The sequence below is a fragment of the Thunnus thynnus genome, chromosome 18 (genome assembly GCF_963924715.1).
Source record: "Thunnus thynnus chromosome 18, fThuThy2.1, whole genome shotgun sequence".
Taxonomy (NCBI): Eukaryota; Metazoa; Chordata; class Actinopteri; order Scombriformes; family Scombridae; genus Thunnus; species Thunnus thynnus.
In genome coordinates, this window is record NC_089534.1 from 22857746 (window position 1) to 22872143 (window position 14398).

General features: G+C 39.0%; 1 long non-coding RNA gene across 1 annotated transcript; it reads left to right on the top strand.

The window, feature by feature from the left end:
• Positions 1-11933: 11933 nt before the first annotated feature.
• On the top strand, positions 11934-12259 carry LOC137169814 (uncharacterized). The gene is made up of 2 exons (XR_010924543.1): positions 11934-11998; positions 12078-12259. It is a non-coding gene; the product is annotated as an uncharacterized lncRNA (long non-coding RNA).
• Positions 12260-14398: the final 2139 nt, after the last annotated feature.

A 14398-nucleotide genomic window follows, 5' to 3' on the forward strand; every position in this document is an offset into this window, starting at 1 on the left:
GAAGATTATAAGGGACCAGCTTTTATGCTTGATGTCCACTGGGTTACACAAAGAACACGGCTTTATCCATTTAAACTGACTAAAGAGGGTCATTGTTCTCCTGTAATCCACCTTCAAGATAAAATCATAAGCAAGTAGAGAGAAAGAGATATTTTGTGTTTTCTCAAAATCCCCAGACATGTAATAATTCTGCAAATTTACTGTCTCAGATCCATCATATTATTTTTTATTTTTCAGACGTTATGCAGCTGGAAAGACATTTCAAACCAAACTAAATGTCTTCAGCATCCTGGAAGTCTGTGGCAATACAGCTATAATCATATATCATGAAGCTGGAAGGGATGAGATTGGACCAGACGTCCAGATTCCTGCGATGAATGAAGAAGAAAGAAAAAGAGTAACAGAGCTACAGAGAGATGGAGTGATGTGTTTTATGTGTGTGCGTGTGTCCATGTTTTCTGTGGTTGCTCAGCCATTTCCTCCTCTGTTATTACGGCCATTAGCCCACCACAGAAGCCACATATTGAAAGGAAGACCCCTCAGTTTACAGAAGAGTTTGACAGAATACAAACATTTGTTGTTTAATTGTTGTTTTGTGACATCATGGTGTGTGGTGGTGAGATTTAGTCTGGAGAGGCCATTAAATTTTGAGCCAAAGAAAGAATGTAACCATTTAGACATTTGTCAACAATGGGATTCTTGTATGTGCTTACAAAGAACTTGAATTCTCTACATTTTCCCTGATGGCTAAGTTATCTGTTGGCTTCATCACCACCTCAAAGGCAAAAAAAAAAACAAGAAACAGCTTCATTCTCATACATGATTGTGTGGCCCTGGATAACTGAAAGAGAAATAGCAATGATACTGTATAAAAGGCCAAAAAAGGATCCTGAGCAGATCAGTTTGGGTCTTTTTTGGGTGCAGTAAAGCAATGTCTAGATTGCATGAATTTTTCAAAGTAGAAAACACTAAATTTCTGATAATAAGATGAAACAATATCTGCACACACAGCTCCCAGTAATTAATACACAGATCATTTCAGATAGACCTCATCAACTCCTTTAAGCCTTTACTTAGTAACACTGCCTCTGGTTTTCCTCTCTATACTTAGAAACTAATATAATCTCATGCTTTTTCTAATATTTATTAAATTACTAATACTAGTTTGTTCATCTTAAGATACAAGAGCATCAATGCCTGTAAAGCATTTATTTCCTGTATCAACTCTACACTACTTTAGATGTTGAAAATACAATTTCCTAAGGCCCACTCTTATTAATAGCCTTTTTTATAGTTATTGTTTTATTTCCACTATTTTTATTGATTCTTATTCTTTTGAGTTCTGTGATTACATTTACTGCACTGTTACGCCGCCCTGAGTTTCATTTTATTGGGTATAAAACACTGGAGCTCCGCATGTGTTGATGTAATACGTGATTGGCTTGTGAACCTCTTTTATATAAATGCACTCTAGATTTAGTGAGAGTAGATAACCCAGAGAGAGCCTGACTAAGTTCAACTTTGTCATACAGGCCCCAGTGTTTTAACAACTCGGATGAGGCGGTGCCCTCGCAGCACCTGATCGTGTACCACATTGCTTGCATGCTTCAAGGATCCCAGGTGCTAGCTTACATAAGACAAAGCCACTGACACAACCCTCTCACCAAACCCAGTTATGCCTGGAATGGACTTTTAATTAACTTGTACTCTGTTTTTATCTCAGTTCCTCTGCCTCTCCGTATCTGACACTGTCTCAAATGTATGACACATGGAGGGTCGTCAGGTGAAGAACTTTTTTTTCCTGTGAGGTTTTCCTCGTCAGCCTAATGCACTGAATGAGTTAATGGACCGCACAGACGTTTTGAGAGTTCACTGGTTACTCAGCACACTGAACGTTAAAATATGCACTGGATGCAGTTATCTGCTGGATATGGACAAATGGTCTAAAAGTTGCAAGGACTTTAAAGGCCTTGATTTTCATACTAGGAGTGATGGGATCCTACATGAAGACACAATTTTCTGCCAAAGTTAGAACAGTTTGGGTAATTTGATGTTGAGGTTTCTGTATATATGTTTTTGTCTGTGCTATACTCATTGGAATGAAGTGGGTGGAGCTCAGTCGTAAGGTGTTAAGGTGTCATACACCAATCAGGATTTAGTGTTTGGTCACTGTCAATCAAATGTGATCAAACTAACTTTTGGGGGTGTTACATTCTTAAAAAATAATACTAAGGATTGTATTAACTTTAATTCTTGCTTATTTAGTCATGACTATTTAATGTTACAGAGAAATACTTGATTTACTGAAGATTTCAAGACAGGTTTTCAGGAGCTTTAAACATCCATAAAGCTATATTTTGATACAGTGAAGCACACGTGTGTGTATTGAATGGTGTAAGGGTTGATACAATTGCTGAGAAGTAACCATTAATTCAGCTTTTAGCTACTTGAGTCTAATGGTTTCGTGTGGATGTTCATATTGCTCTGTGTTGGTGTTGTTGGTGTTATCAGTGCTGTTTCTGTGAGTTTGTTTTGTAGTCTTGGTGTGTAGTTTTAATGTGTGCAGTTACCAGCTACTCAATCCTGCTGTTTTACTGCAAAACATTATGAAGGTCATCTTCTAGTCCACATATGAAAGCTGAGAAATGCTTCACCTGCACTCATGAAAACAAACTGAGCGCACTGAAGTAACCATAAACTTTAACATCTTCTCATTCCAAAGCAACATAAATAGCCTAAGTAGGTAAGAGTAGTTAAGTATAACAGTTTTTCTCCTTCTCTTTCTCTCTGTCAGGCTACAGGCTGTGTTTTGAAGACACAGGTCATGCAAATCAGTGTTTTTGTGAGACAGTTTTATCTCTGAGAGTGTCCTCTGGGCATCTTTACCTCTACCTCCTGCCTGAATGCGCCTCTCTCCACAGTTTCTTTGTTTTCAAGCACACATAACATTAACTTTGTTCACTGTGGTGGGTCCCAAAGCAGAGGAAAGCTTTCTTTACTCTCAAATGTATACATTTACAGTCGCTGGGGAATGGTGCTGATTAAATGCAACTTCAAAGCCATGTTTGGCTAGGCTAGCTAGCAGTGGCTAGTTTAGCAAGTCGTTTGCTTGCTGTTTTGAATATAACTGATGTTGTGAAACTCAGAACAGAAGCCCATACTGGCCAGCTGTGTGTTTATTTTTCTAGTTCCACTTAGAGGAAGTGTCAGTGGTGGGTTACAGTGCTGGATTTAAACACATGTTATCTCACTTTTGTCTGATTTATTACATTTGAAGATATTCCTCCCATCTATTTTCCCCCAGCTGACAGGCCAAATTACATAATATACAAAACAGCAGAAGAACTGTGACCCCTTGCATGAAGAGTTGTTTCGTTTCCCTGAATCGCGTCAATTCCAGTGGAAATATCCACACATCAGAAGAATTTCTTAGCAAAAAAATGTGGATTGACTCTTCCAGAAAGGGACTGCAGTGGACAAAGGTGGGTTTTGTGTGATGAAAATGGTCCATAAAGACCCATTGAGGAGCAGAGGAGGGAAATAAATGTGAGCTGATTGAAGAAGGCATGTTGTGACGGGACGGAGGATGTGTTTGGAACAGGCGCTCAGCTGTGAGATGGCCGTATGAACGTGTTTGCCATCCCAAGAGACCTGTGACAGGAGACGTAGTTATGCGAAAAATCTGTGGATAAATATGTGAGGGTGTGTCTGTGTCTGCACCATGGGTGTTCGTGTGTATCGCTCCAACAAAACAACTCATTAAATAGACTGATCAATACTGTGTCGTGTCTAGAGGGAGTTTTATCTGAGTCAGAAATACAATTACTGGTTTGAACGCAAGCTGACTTCTTGCCTCTGAGCGAGCCACTCAACAGTTCACAGATAAGTATTTTTAAATGAATGAAGTTCAGTTTCATCAAAACCTGCCACAGAAAAATCTTAACGACACAATCCATATTTTTATGTAAGCACAGAAATGTAAAGAATGTTAATACACTTAACTGAAGAGTTAATTTACAGATCAAAAAATCAATATTTTGTCATTTCTCAGTTGATTAAATGTCGCTCAAAGCCTGTTTTTCTGATATTTTTTATAAATATTACAGATGTAGTCAAGTGGTTAACCATCAGCAACTTTTATAATTGTCTTAAGACCTGTCAATCAATTTGAGAACGACACCAAGTTTGGTAGTTGTGGTGAAGAGTTTTTTTCCCATGATTTTGAATACTTAAGTAAATATAACTACTACAAATAGTGTATATAGTATGTAGTAGTATATAACTACCAATATCTAATGGTGATAATACTACAATATTATTTTTGTCTTAATCGCTCACCCAGATTTCTACTATAACATTATTATCTAGATTGCTATCAGCTCTTATCTTTGTCCTTATCCTTCAAAAATGTGTGAGTGAGAAGGAGTAAAATCCTCTCTGCCGCAGGAAGTGGTTATGAGATCTAGTTTAAAGAAGCAGTGTTGCATGTTTTCCATCAGAAAGTGTCTACATATACTATTAACTACATACACACACACACACACTGCAGACACTCAAACGGACATAAAAATATGTTCTCTGATTGCAGACTGATAGAAGTATATATCCTGTCAGCCTGAGGCACAGTTCACCACAGACCAAACAGTTCAACGCCTCAGCAGGATCCCTCCATTCAGAAGAATCAGTAGCAGGAAATCAAGCGCTTTCCAGCTGTTTTATTAGCCACGTGAGAGTATCTGTCATCCCCCTGCTCCTGCTCTCTGATGAGAAATAAGAGACGTTGAGGCGAGCGGCTGCCCTCCATCATCTCAGAGGGCTTCAGCCAAACTATACACTCCAGAACAGAAATCTGACCGAGTCCAACAACACTGGCAGGAAATTAATGACATTCCCAAGAGTAAGTGGCTGCCTTTTACTCAGATTGAAATGTATTCAGTTGGCCTCCTCCCTCGTTCAGTCCTTGAATGAGAAATATTGTTTTACATTTATTTCACAATTTAATTCAACGTTCTATGATGTCTCCTGATAAAGACGAATGACTGCAAAAATCGTTTTTGAATGTGTGCTCATATGTCAGTATTAATGATATGGCAAGAGGTGATAATGCATCCACCAACCAGCTAACCAGCACTCTACAATGCACTAATGATGAATGGTGGTTATAATGTTCTAAATCTGATGCAGCTCAGCCGTCAGAGGAGAGGAGAAAACCATGACCACGGTTGAGGTCAAGGGGGCCGAGGCATGCAGAGAGCCAGCAGACAGAGCATGACCTTCTTGGCGGGAAGGGAAAACTTTTGACAAGAGACACAACTTGAAGATGAAGATGGATCGCACCAGGAATAGCACAGACATTGTTCCAAAAGGTCAATACATGATATGCGTTCAAAAGGCTATTTGTCTTCATCTGCAAAACAGTTTAGTGTTACATTTTTGTAGTTGCTCAAGTTTCCCAGTGTGAACCTATAAGCAGCTAGATGCATGTCTTCTAATCACAACTTACTTAAAGGGGACATGTCATGCTTTTTGTGATTTTCTGTTATTCTTATACTGTTGTGATGTCGGATGTCAATGTTAAACACAGTCAAAGTTCCAAAACCCTGGTGTGAACGTATGTACATATGCACCCTGCAGGTCAAATGCCAGGGCTTCAGCTTTGTTTGATACCTCTACTTCCTAATGACGTCAGATTGTTTGCACATGCCCACAAAGGCCGTCCATTCCCTAGCCTTTGTTGCTAAGGTTGTTCCATGGGTTGTTCATGTTTTCCACTCATGTCTTGGCTAAAATAAAAATTTGTGGCTCTATTACTACACCGCACTGTTTCCTCCTTTCCCAACAGACAGTGTAATTTCAACTGTTACTATAAGACTTTTTCATGAAAACTGATGACTGAAACAACTGATGCTAATTCTGCAGATTTTCTGACAACTCTAAAGCACTGGCTATATATATCTATTTATATTTTGTCATTATATTTTATATGTCTTTTTATATATATTTATTTACTCTTTTTCTGTAATGGAGCCTCCCAGCCAAACGATTTCACATGACTGAAGTTGTATAACCGTGGTGACAATAACATCTTGAAACTTGAATCTTGAATCTTAATTCATTTAATGGGTGGTTCTCCTTGTACTTATTCCATTTGTCCCAAAGGAGTAATGTGGCAGAAAACATGCTAGACTGACTGGCAATACAAAGACTGAACCTCAACCAAACCAGAAGTACTTAATTTGAAAATCTCTGCTTAGTTTTATTGAAACAAACATAGACAAGTACAGATTCTGTAAAGTCCTGCAAGGTGTGCAGTTACAGTCCTATTATAAGTATGACCACGTTATTCAAAACACATTGTCAAGTAGAACATAGATCATTTATCGCTATGCTACAGTAAGTTTGCTGTCTTTCAGTATCATATCGAGGCTGCCCGTTAGCCAAAATGTTTCGCTATCATTGCCCAAACTTAATAAACTCCACAACTGCTAAGCAAAGGCTCTTTTGTTTTCAGCATTGTTCTAACTAAAATATTCACCGTTCAAATCAAATCGTTTCTGTCTTGCATAGATTAGACAGTGCAGTATATGACTCATGATCTTTGCAGCAGTAATGAAAAACATTCTATTCCACTCAGCAAAGTCGTTAGATATGAAGTTTTCCCTGTGGCTGCCTTAATGTGGTAATAATCTGTTGAATTTAATGTTACGTGTTTCATCTGTGCAGATTACTGTAAGAAAACCTACCTGGACTGTTCAGGTGCATACTGGAAATTTAATTTCATGCAAACTAAACACCCCTAAACACCATGAAAGACCGCACAGACTTTCTTGCTCACGCTATCTGCTTTGCCTCACATTTACTGTAATTGAAAGCACTTAGCTGTTATAACCTCCTGTGATTCTCCGGCGGGTTGCACCAACACAGAGTGCAAATATTTCTAGCCACATTAGAATTCTTTCCCCCACCATACTTGTAACTCTTTCATCCTCCTTTTAACAATGGCTTTTTTAAACACAGCAAGAGAACATACTGTTTGGCTGAGGTTTTGAGGTTTTGCATGCAGCACACATCGTGATTCATGGTGTCAAAAACAAAAAGATGATTAAAACATTTTCCCCAAAATAAACATCTGTTGACCAGACAAGTGTTGCAAGTTTCACTTATCACTTATCTGGAGTGTGAGGTTAAAGTGCTGCAGCTTCAGGAAAGGTAGAGGTATATTGTGCAACAGTGTCTTTGGCCTAAATGGCAGTTCTGGTGGCTTAATAAAGTTTAAGGCCTCTAGGGTTGGTGTTTGTGTGTGTCGGAGTAAATAGACCAGAGAGGAAAGCAGTCCAGCAAGCTATCCAGCTGTTGGAGCATTTAAATAAACCACCTGTAACTTTATTGCACTATAAATGTATTCATAGTCCTTCATTTCACACCATAATGCACTTTACTGAAACACTCACCTCTGCTGCTACTGTAGAAGAAATCCATGGCATCTTATAAAAGCCTTTATTACAGCTAGTCTGCTCTTACGTAATAGTCCAGCAGTGAAAATGACCCTGTTCACAGCTAGCCACGCATTAGCCTCAGATGCCCTGGCTTATTGGTACGATGTTCAGGCCATAGGAGCAGGGTTAAGTTAGTCTAGATCATATCTGTGAATGAGGTCTCGGAAGCACTGAGGAGCAGCATATTTCAGTGGCAGGCCCAGTGTAGATAAAGATAATAACACCAGGCGAAGAACAAATCACAGCAGCCCCCAGTTAGGCTGCAGACGAGGAAATGTGATGGAATGTGTGCTTTTCAACACTCCCAGTGTGATTCCATCAAAACCATAACAGCTACCAGTGTTAGAGCCATTATGAGCAGTGTTTGCTCTCTCTTTCCAAGTACAGGGCATCATTTAAAAAAAAAAATCTGATGGTTAATTTAGGTTAGAGGATAATGGACACTGTAAAAGAAAGATGAAGGAATGAAAAGACTTTCAAGAATCCTCATGAACACTATGAGATAGGTGCTGGAGTGAATACTGGCAGCTGCTAAAACACATTTTTAATCAAATGTGCAGTTAAAAATAGAAGAAATCTGTTAAGCTTCAAATCTGTCAGCTTTCACTTTTCTATCTGCTGTACTGCAGCTGGTCTTGCTTTCACTTCTGAGGGATTTACACTCAGTAGCAGAAGAATTTTTACAATCGTGCCAAGTTGAAGTTAGTGATTTTATTATATGTTTGAGCAAAATGGAATGCAACAGAAAACTACAGAATGACAGAAATGACAAAATTTATGAAGTATTTGGTGAAATCATAAAACATGTAATGGCAGTCACTGAGCAGCTCCAATTTCAGGTGTGTGAAAGTATTCAGACAGTTCAATAGCTTTCCTGTGAATCCACGTTTTAGCACTAAATTTGGTTTAGTTGTGGAGAGAGAGAGAGAATGAAGTATCACACATTTGATAATCCACTTTAAACCTTAAATTTCAATAAAACAATAATCAGGTGAACATGTGAACATTGAAACAGGTTTTGCTCACTGTAATCGTTCCTACTGTTATACATGACTGACCATTAGAAGATCTCCTCCAAATGTGCTTACAATGTAACTGATGGGGACAAAATCTATAATCCTCGTTTTGAGCAAAAATGTGTTTAAAAAGTTTATCTGAAGATAATATGAGGTTGTCTGAGTCAGTCAAATAAACATTATATCTTCCACAGTTACTGTCTGGTAAAAAAAAATTGTGTTTCGATGGACAGTGTTTTCCTGTTCAGCTGCAGTGGAAGTGTAGTAACCAAAAGAGGGAATAAGACACTAAAAAGACTAATTTGGATTGCTTAAGCTTGGCTTCAAATAAACTTTTAAAATATATTTTCGCATAGAAGGAGGGCTGCAGATTTCGACCCCCATCACTTACATTGAAAGTTCACCATGAAGGGATCTCTTAATGGCCAGTATGAACAGGAGGAATGATTACAGCAAGAAAAACTTGTGTCAATGTTTGTTTGGGCACCTGACTGTTGTTTTGAGACAGACTTGAAAAATTGTGAACCTCTTTTTTAACATGAATGTTCCATTGCCACGCCACATTTGTACCAAAGCAGTGTTGGATCAGGGTGTCTCGCAAGACATCATTATTTAAATGCAAAACAAAGAAAGTTTAATCTGGTCAGAACTTGGTGTATTTACAGCAGGTTGTAATTTAGATGTGTGACCAAAATGAAGAATGACTGACAAAAATGAAATGTCAGCATCAATGGTATGGTATGATCATTTGTCTTTTACAAATAAAGCAAAAACATCATAAGTGTCCAGTGTAGTGCGGTATTAGCCAGTACTGCCTGTACAGACTGAGTCTCCAAAAGGTCAGCTTTAACTTTCAGTGACCTGATGAGTTTTCCAACGCTCTACTTTCATGGGCATTAAAGTTAGAGTGGCATCTTGTGTTTTCCAAGTATGTTTGGGTTGTACCGTGTGTACCCACTTAAACTTTGTTACGTAAAATCTGTTTCATAAACTGGCAGAAGGTTCCTTGTAGGAGGCCTTTTTTCTGTAAATTAATCAGCACATTTATTTTTCACTCTCATAGTTTCCATAGGAGTTGCAGCTATATATTAGTCATATAATACTTTTTATCATTACACCGTGAAGCAACACAATTAGTAGGGAGGTGCTGTTTGCCCTTCATACTATTCTGTAGATAACTGTCACAAATCAAACCCAACAATAACTTTCTATAGCTGCAGAATGCCAGCTTTTGTGAGAATAGATTAAAAACAACTTAAAACAACTTAAAAAAACAACTTGTGTAACTGTTTATATTATATCATCCTCCTGATGTAACCATGATCCCTGAGTTGCTGTGTTTCAACTTGTGTAAATTCTGGCTTGTTTTGATCCTACAGTGGTTGATGTGCCATCTTATAACATCATTAAATCCCTTCTTTCATATCTGTTGACATGCTACAAGTTATGTCTAAACTGAGCTGCTAACTGCCTGAATCCTGATGTTGAAGAATCGACTTATGTTTTCGTTCATAACGTAAACAGGGCCCCATTGTCTAAAACCCTCTCCAGAAGAAAGATTGATTTGTCCAACATCTATAAGGAATGATCCAATGCCAGGTGAAACAACTCAGCCAACTCATCCATTAAATGCAGTGTATTTCATTTAATCCTCTGCCAGTAATTCAAAGGGTTTGCAGTGTTGCATAAATCAAATGATTTAAACAAAGGTATAAAGTGTCCACACGCTACCGTATGCACATATATGCACATTGGTGATAATCTCACACAATAAACAAACTGTTTAGCTAAAAACATCTTCATTCATTTGTGGTAAGGAGGTGATTGTTATGGAATCTGTTGCAGTGTGCAGATATTACATAACGAGGAACGGGTTGAGGTTTGGTGGACACACTTCTGAAATGAACCAGATGCCGGCTCATTTAGTTCAGGAACACACTGGATTCATTTAGTACCAAGGAGGTTCCACATATCCTGTCTACAGGCACTGTATTTGTGTGGTTTACATCTCTGCAGAGCGCCAAAGAGATTTTGCAAATCTACCAACTGAGTGCACTTTGTAGTGTGGCTTTCTGTGATTATCTAGCTATGAAGTGTTTTGGAATCAATAAAATGTTTCCAGCCTTGATGATAATTTCCCTCTCCTGCAATAAATCAAGCGCAAACAACATACAGTATGTATAGATAAATAGTGTAAAGACTCTCCTTCTGTTGTATCATAAACCCCAAATAATAATTAATAGATAAAAGCATCACATTTTCTGGTGTGATGGTGTAAAAGGCTACAATGTGGTAGGTTGTGTCTTGTTTATCTGAAAAGGAAAGGTAGAAAATCACTGCAGGTTGTTTCCTAGCAGCCTGTGGAGCACATGCAGGACAGGCAGCCCATGAGGAGAGTTTAATTGCAGGTATAAACAGAAGTCAGCTGATGGTGATGGCTAACACATGGAGAAACTCTCTGAGTAATGTGGATGAAGGCCTCTGTAATGGCCTCTGGTGTATTTTTAAATGATATACTGTTTGACAAATGGTGTCTAACTTTACTGTCACAATATTAGCTCCCAGATCCGATTGTCAGGTTGAACTTTAAATGCAGTACATACAGTAGATACAGTTAGTGCATCACAGTATTATAATGAGACATACCAAAGCTAATCGCAAGGGTAATACTACAATCTAATTCTCTGTAAATCCCGCTCCTCCTTCACGATCCATGCCTAGTCTGGCAAAAATCCAGTTTCAGACTCAAAGCTTTCAAATCTTTTCCCTTTGGGCAGAATGTCATCTGTTTCAATCTGCTGCAGGACCAACATCAATGATGACCATAAATCTACCAAGCTTCCCTTAGTTCTGTTCTCTTCCCTTTTTTAAAGTCATATCTCTGTAAAGCTTCTTGCTCCGAGACAGGCTCACATATAATGTGACTTTCCCTCCCACTGAGAGGCCCTGTGCTTTGGGCTCTTGGGAATGGGGAGCAGATGCTGGAGGGAACATCAGGTACTGGACAACCTGAGGGCGGGGGGAGAGGATGTCTCTCCACAGCCCTCAGACAGACAACACTTCCTCAAGTCCGCAGCCTGTCTGCTTCCTTCTGTTGAGTGACATACATTTGTGTCCGTCATTATTGTGTAAACAGCATATTAACAACAATGGAAATGACTGTGAAATTTAAAGTGGTCATTACAGTGACGATCCCACAGAGAATTATAATCCAACTATGGGACATTTTTTGTTACATCTTCTCCTGCTGTCTCCTCTGACACTCCCTCCACATCCAATTCTGTATCTTAATTGTTGTTACTCCCTCAGTGGCTCAGTCCCTCTTCTCCCTGTGTGTTTGAGTGTGTATCTGTGATTGTCTGAGTGGAGACAGGTGCGCCGGAGTCAGAGCAGAGCCTCACCAGCTGCACCTAATCCTGCAATCAACCCCGCCTATATATTTTCAGCTCTGCTACATCAGCTCTGCCAGATTGTAGCCTCTGTTCAGTCAGTACTATGCTTTTTGAGCATTGTGCTAGTTGACTGTTGCCTTGTACCCAGTCTGAACCTGTTTCTATCCCTGAAGTTCCGTCTGCTCTGCCCTCCGGCCTCTGTCTCCTGGACCTCGTCTTGTCTGCTCTGTTCTCCTAACCTGGACCCACTGAGCTCCACGCTTCATATTCTGGATCTCCACCTGGCTCCGCTGTGATACTCCCTGGACCTCACTTGGCAAACTTACAGTCCTGAAAATAAAACTGTTTTACCTCAGTCCTGTCTCCAGCCCATCTGTGTTCACACTTGGTTTCACCTGTTTAGTTTCCACATGACAATTTTAGCTACTTTTAGCTCACTTTTTGGTTTTACCGGCCACAGATTTACTATAGGTGGTAAAAACTCATTGGTCTCATCAGCCCCGTTTCACGCCACAGCAGGCTGACAGGAAATGTGGAGAGAGGGACACGCAACAAGGTTATGTAACCTGAGACATTGCAGTCACATGGTATGACCACCTGGACACTCAGCTCAGTCACTAATAAAGCTGCCAAGATGCTACATTGAATTGCACAAATTTTCCAAAAAGAGTTTCTGTATCGCTGTAGGTAGAATATCCTCTCTTGTTAAGTAGGCTAAAAGAAGAATGCTTATGCTATTTGAAGTTGCTGAACTTTGACGAGTCATGGTTATCATTTTTTAAAATAATTTTCACCACCTAGTCTTCGAAAATGATACTCTACAAACAACATGTAGCAGTGGGAGAGTCCTCGTAAGTTACTTCAGGTAACATCATCCATGTTTGTACTGTACACGAACCCAGTCTGATATGAGGCAGCTCACCTCCTGTGCATAAGTTGTATTTGGATGCAGCACAGGTGGACGAAGAGTTTGCGTTTTAGGTGTTGGAGCTTTCTGTAATTAAGTGAGCTTGTCAGACCTTTTTTTGTGTTGTTGCCAGATGGAGTTTGCAGAGTTTTTTCTGCTCAAAGCAGCTATCCAAATATTTGTATGGCAAAGTGTTTTTCAAACATTAGAGATTAGATACACTTAAATCTGTTGCTCGTCTGCAGTTTTTCCTGCCTTGAACGCCAAGATGTTACACAATTGCTTTCCCGCTGAAATTGACACACTTGAAAGGTTCACTAAAATATTCCATTAAAACAGCAAGGTATCTGCATCACCACACACACACACGGTATGACTACATGCAGTGCAATGAGTCCATTTAAACACTGATTGGAAGAAAAACAGATAAATCTTGTTTTATTTTTCAGTGTTTTCCATGGCTTGCTGTTTGCTGAGGCACTATGATAAGCCACTGGGGTTTCAGTGACTGTGTGATCTGAACCCAGAGAAAAGAGAGAAGCGAGGTCATTATCAAACCCGCCAAACTGCCAAAAGGCAAATTCATTCACCATCCAGCCTCTGTGGCTTAGTCAAACCAAAAAAACATGTCTAAAGCAAACCAAAGGACAGTGTGAGGTCTCATCCTTTATATATTTAAAGTAGGTAATCTTATCTTTCAGTATGTGTTATACAAGGATGTGATCTGGTATTACACTTCCTCAAAGGGCAGCTGTTTTACTAGCAGGGAGCAGGCACTTTAAAAGATGAGAGGTGAATTACATCACTCTGATTCTTATACAATTTAAGAGTTGGCATCAATTTACAAGCTAGTAAATTAGCAGATTAGATAAACTGAAGGAACATGTGCAACATCACTCAAGATAAACCTGGACAAGAGCAAATTGACCTTTTGTTAATCAGAATAGAAGAGTAAGAATAGAAGAAAAATAGTTGCGTATTATATAATCAATTCCAAGAACTATTGAAGAGAAGAGAAGATAGGCTTTATTGATCCCATGTGGAAAAAAATAAGTGTAACAGCAGGAGGAAGTACAAGTTCAGATGCATAGTGTAGATAAGTAACTTTAAACAAGACTAAAAGTCAGCAGCCATACTAGCAGCTGTTTAAGACTGTACTAAACACTCTAAAAGCTAACATGCTGATGTTCAGCCAGTATAATAATTGCCATGTTCACCATCTTACTTTAGGGTGTTAGTATGCTAACAGTTGTTAATAAGCACCAAACAGAAATTACAGCTGAGACTGGTGGTATTATTGATTTTGCAGGTATTTGATCCTAAACCAAAGTGCTGGACAAAGTGAAATTTTGACTTTATGGTGTCACCAGATGAGAAGTCAGGGGATCACCATCCTCTTGGTATCATGAAAATCGAAATTCCAGCATGGATAAAAACTAAAATACAAATTATGAGCATCTACTATTCAGAAAATGAAACATAAAACACTCTGCACTCTGGGTAAAGTGTCTTGTGTCTGCAATAGCACTAGTGTTAGCAGCATAAAATATAGTTATTAGACTTTTTCCTATTTCAAGCTCTGTTTTG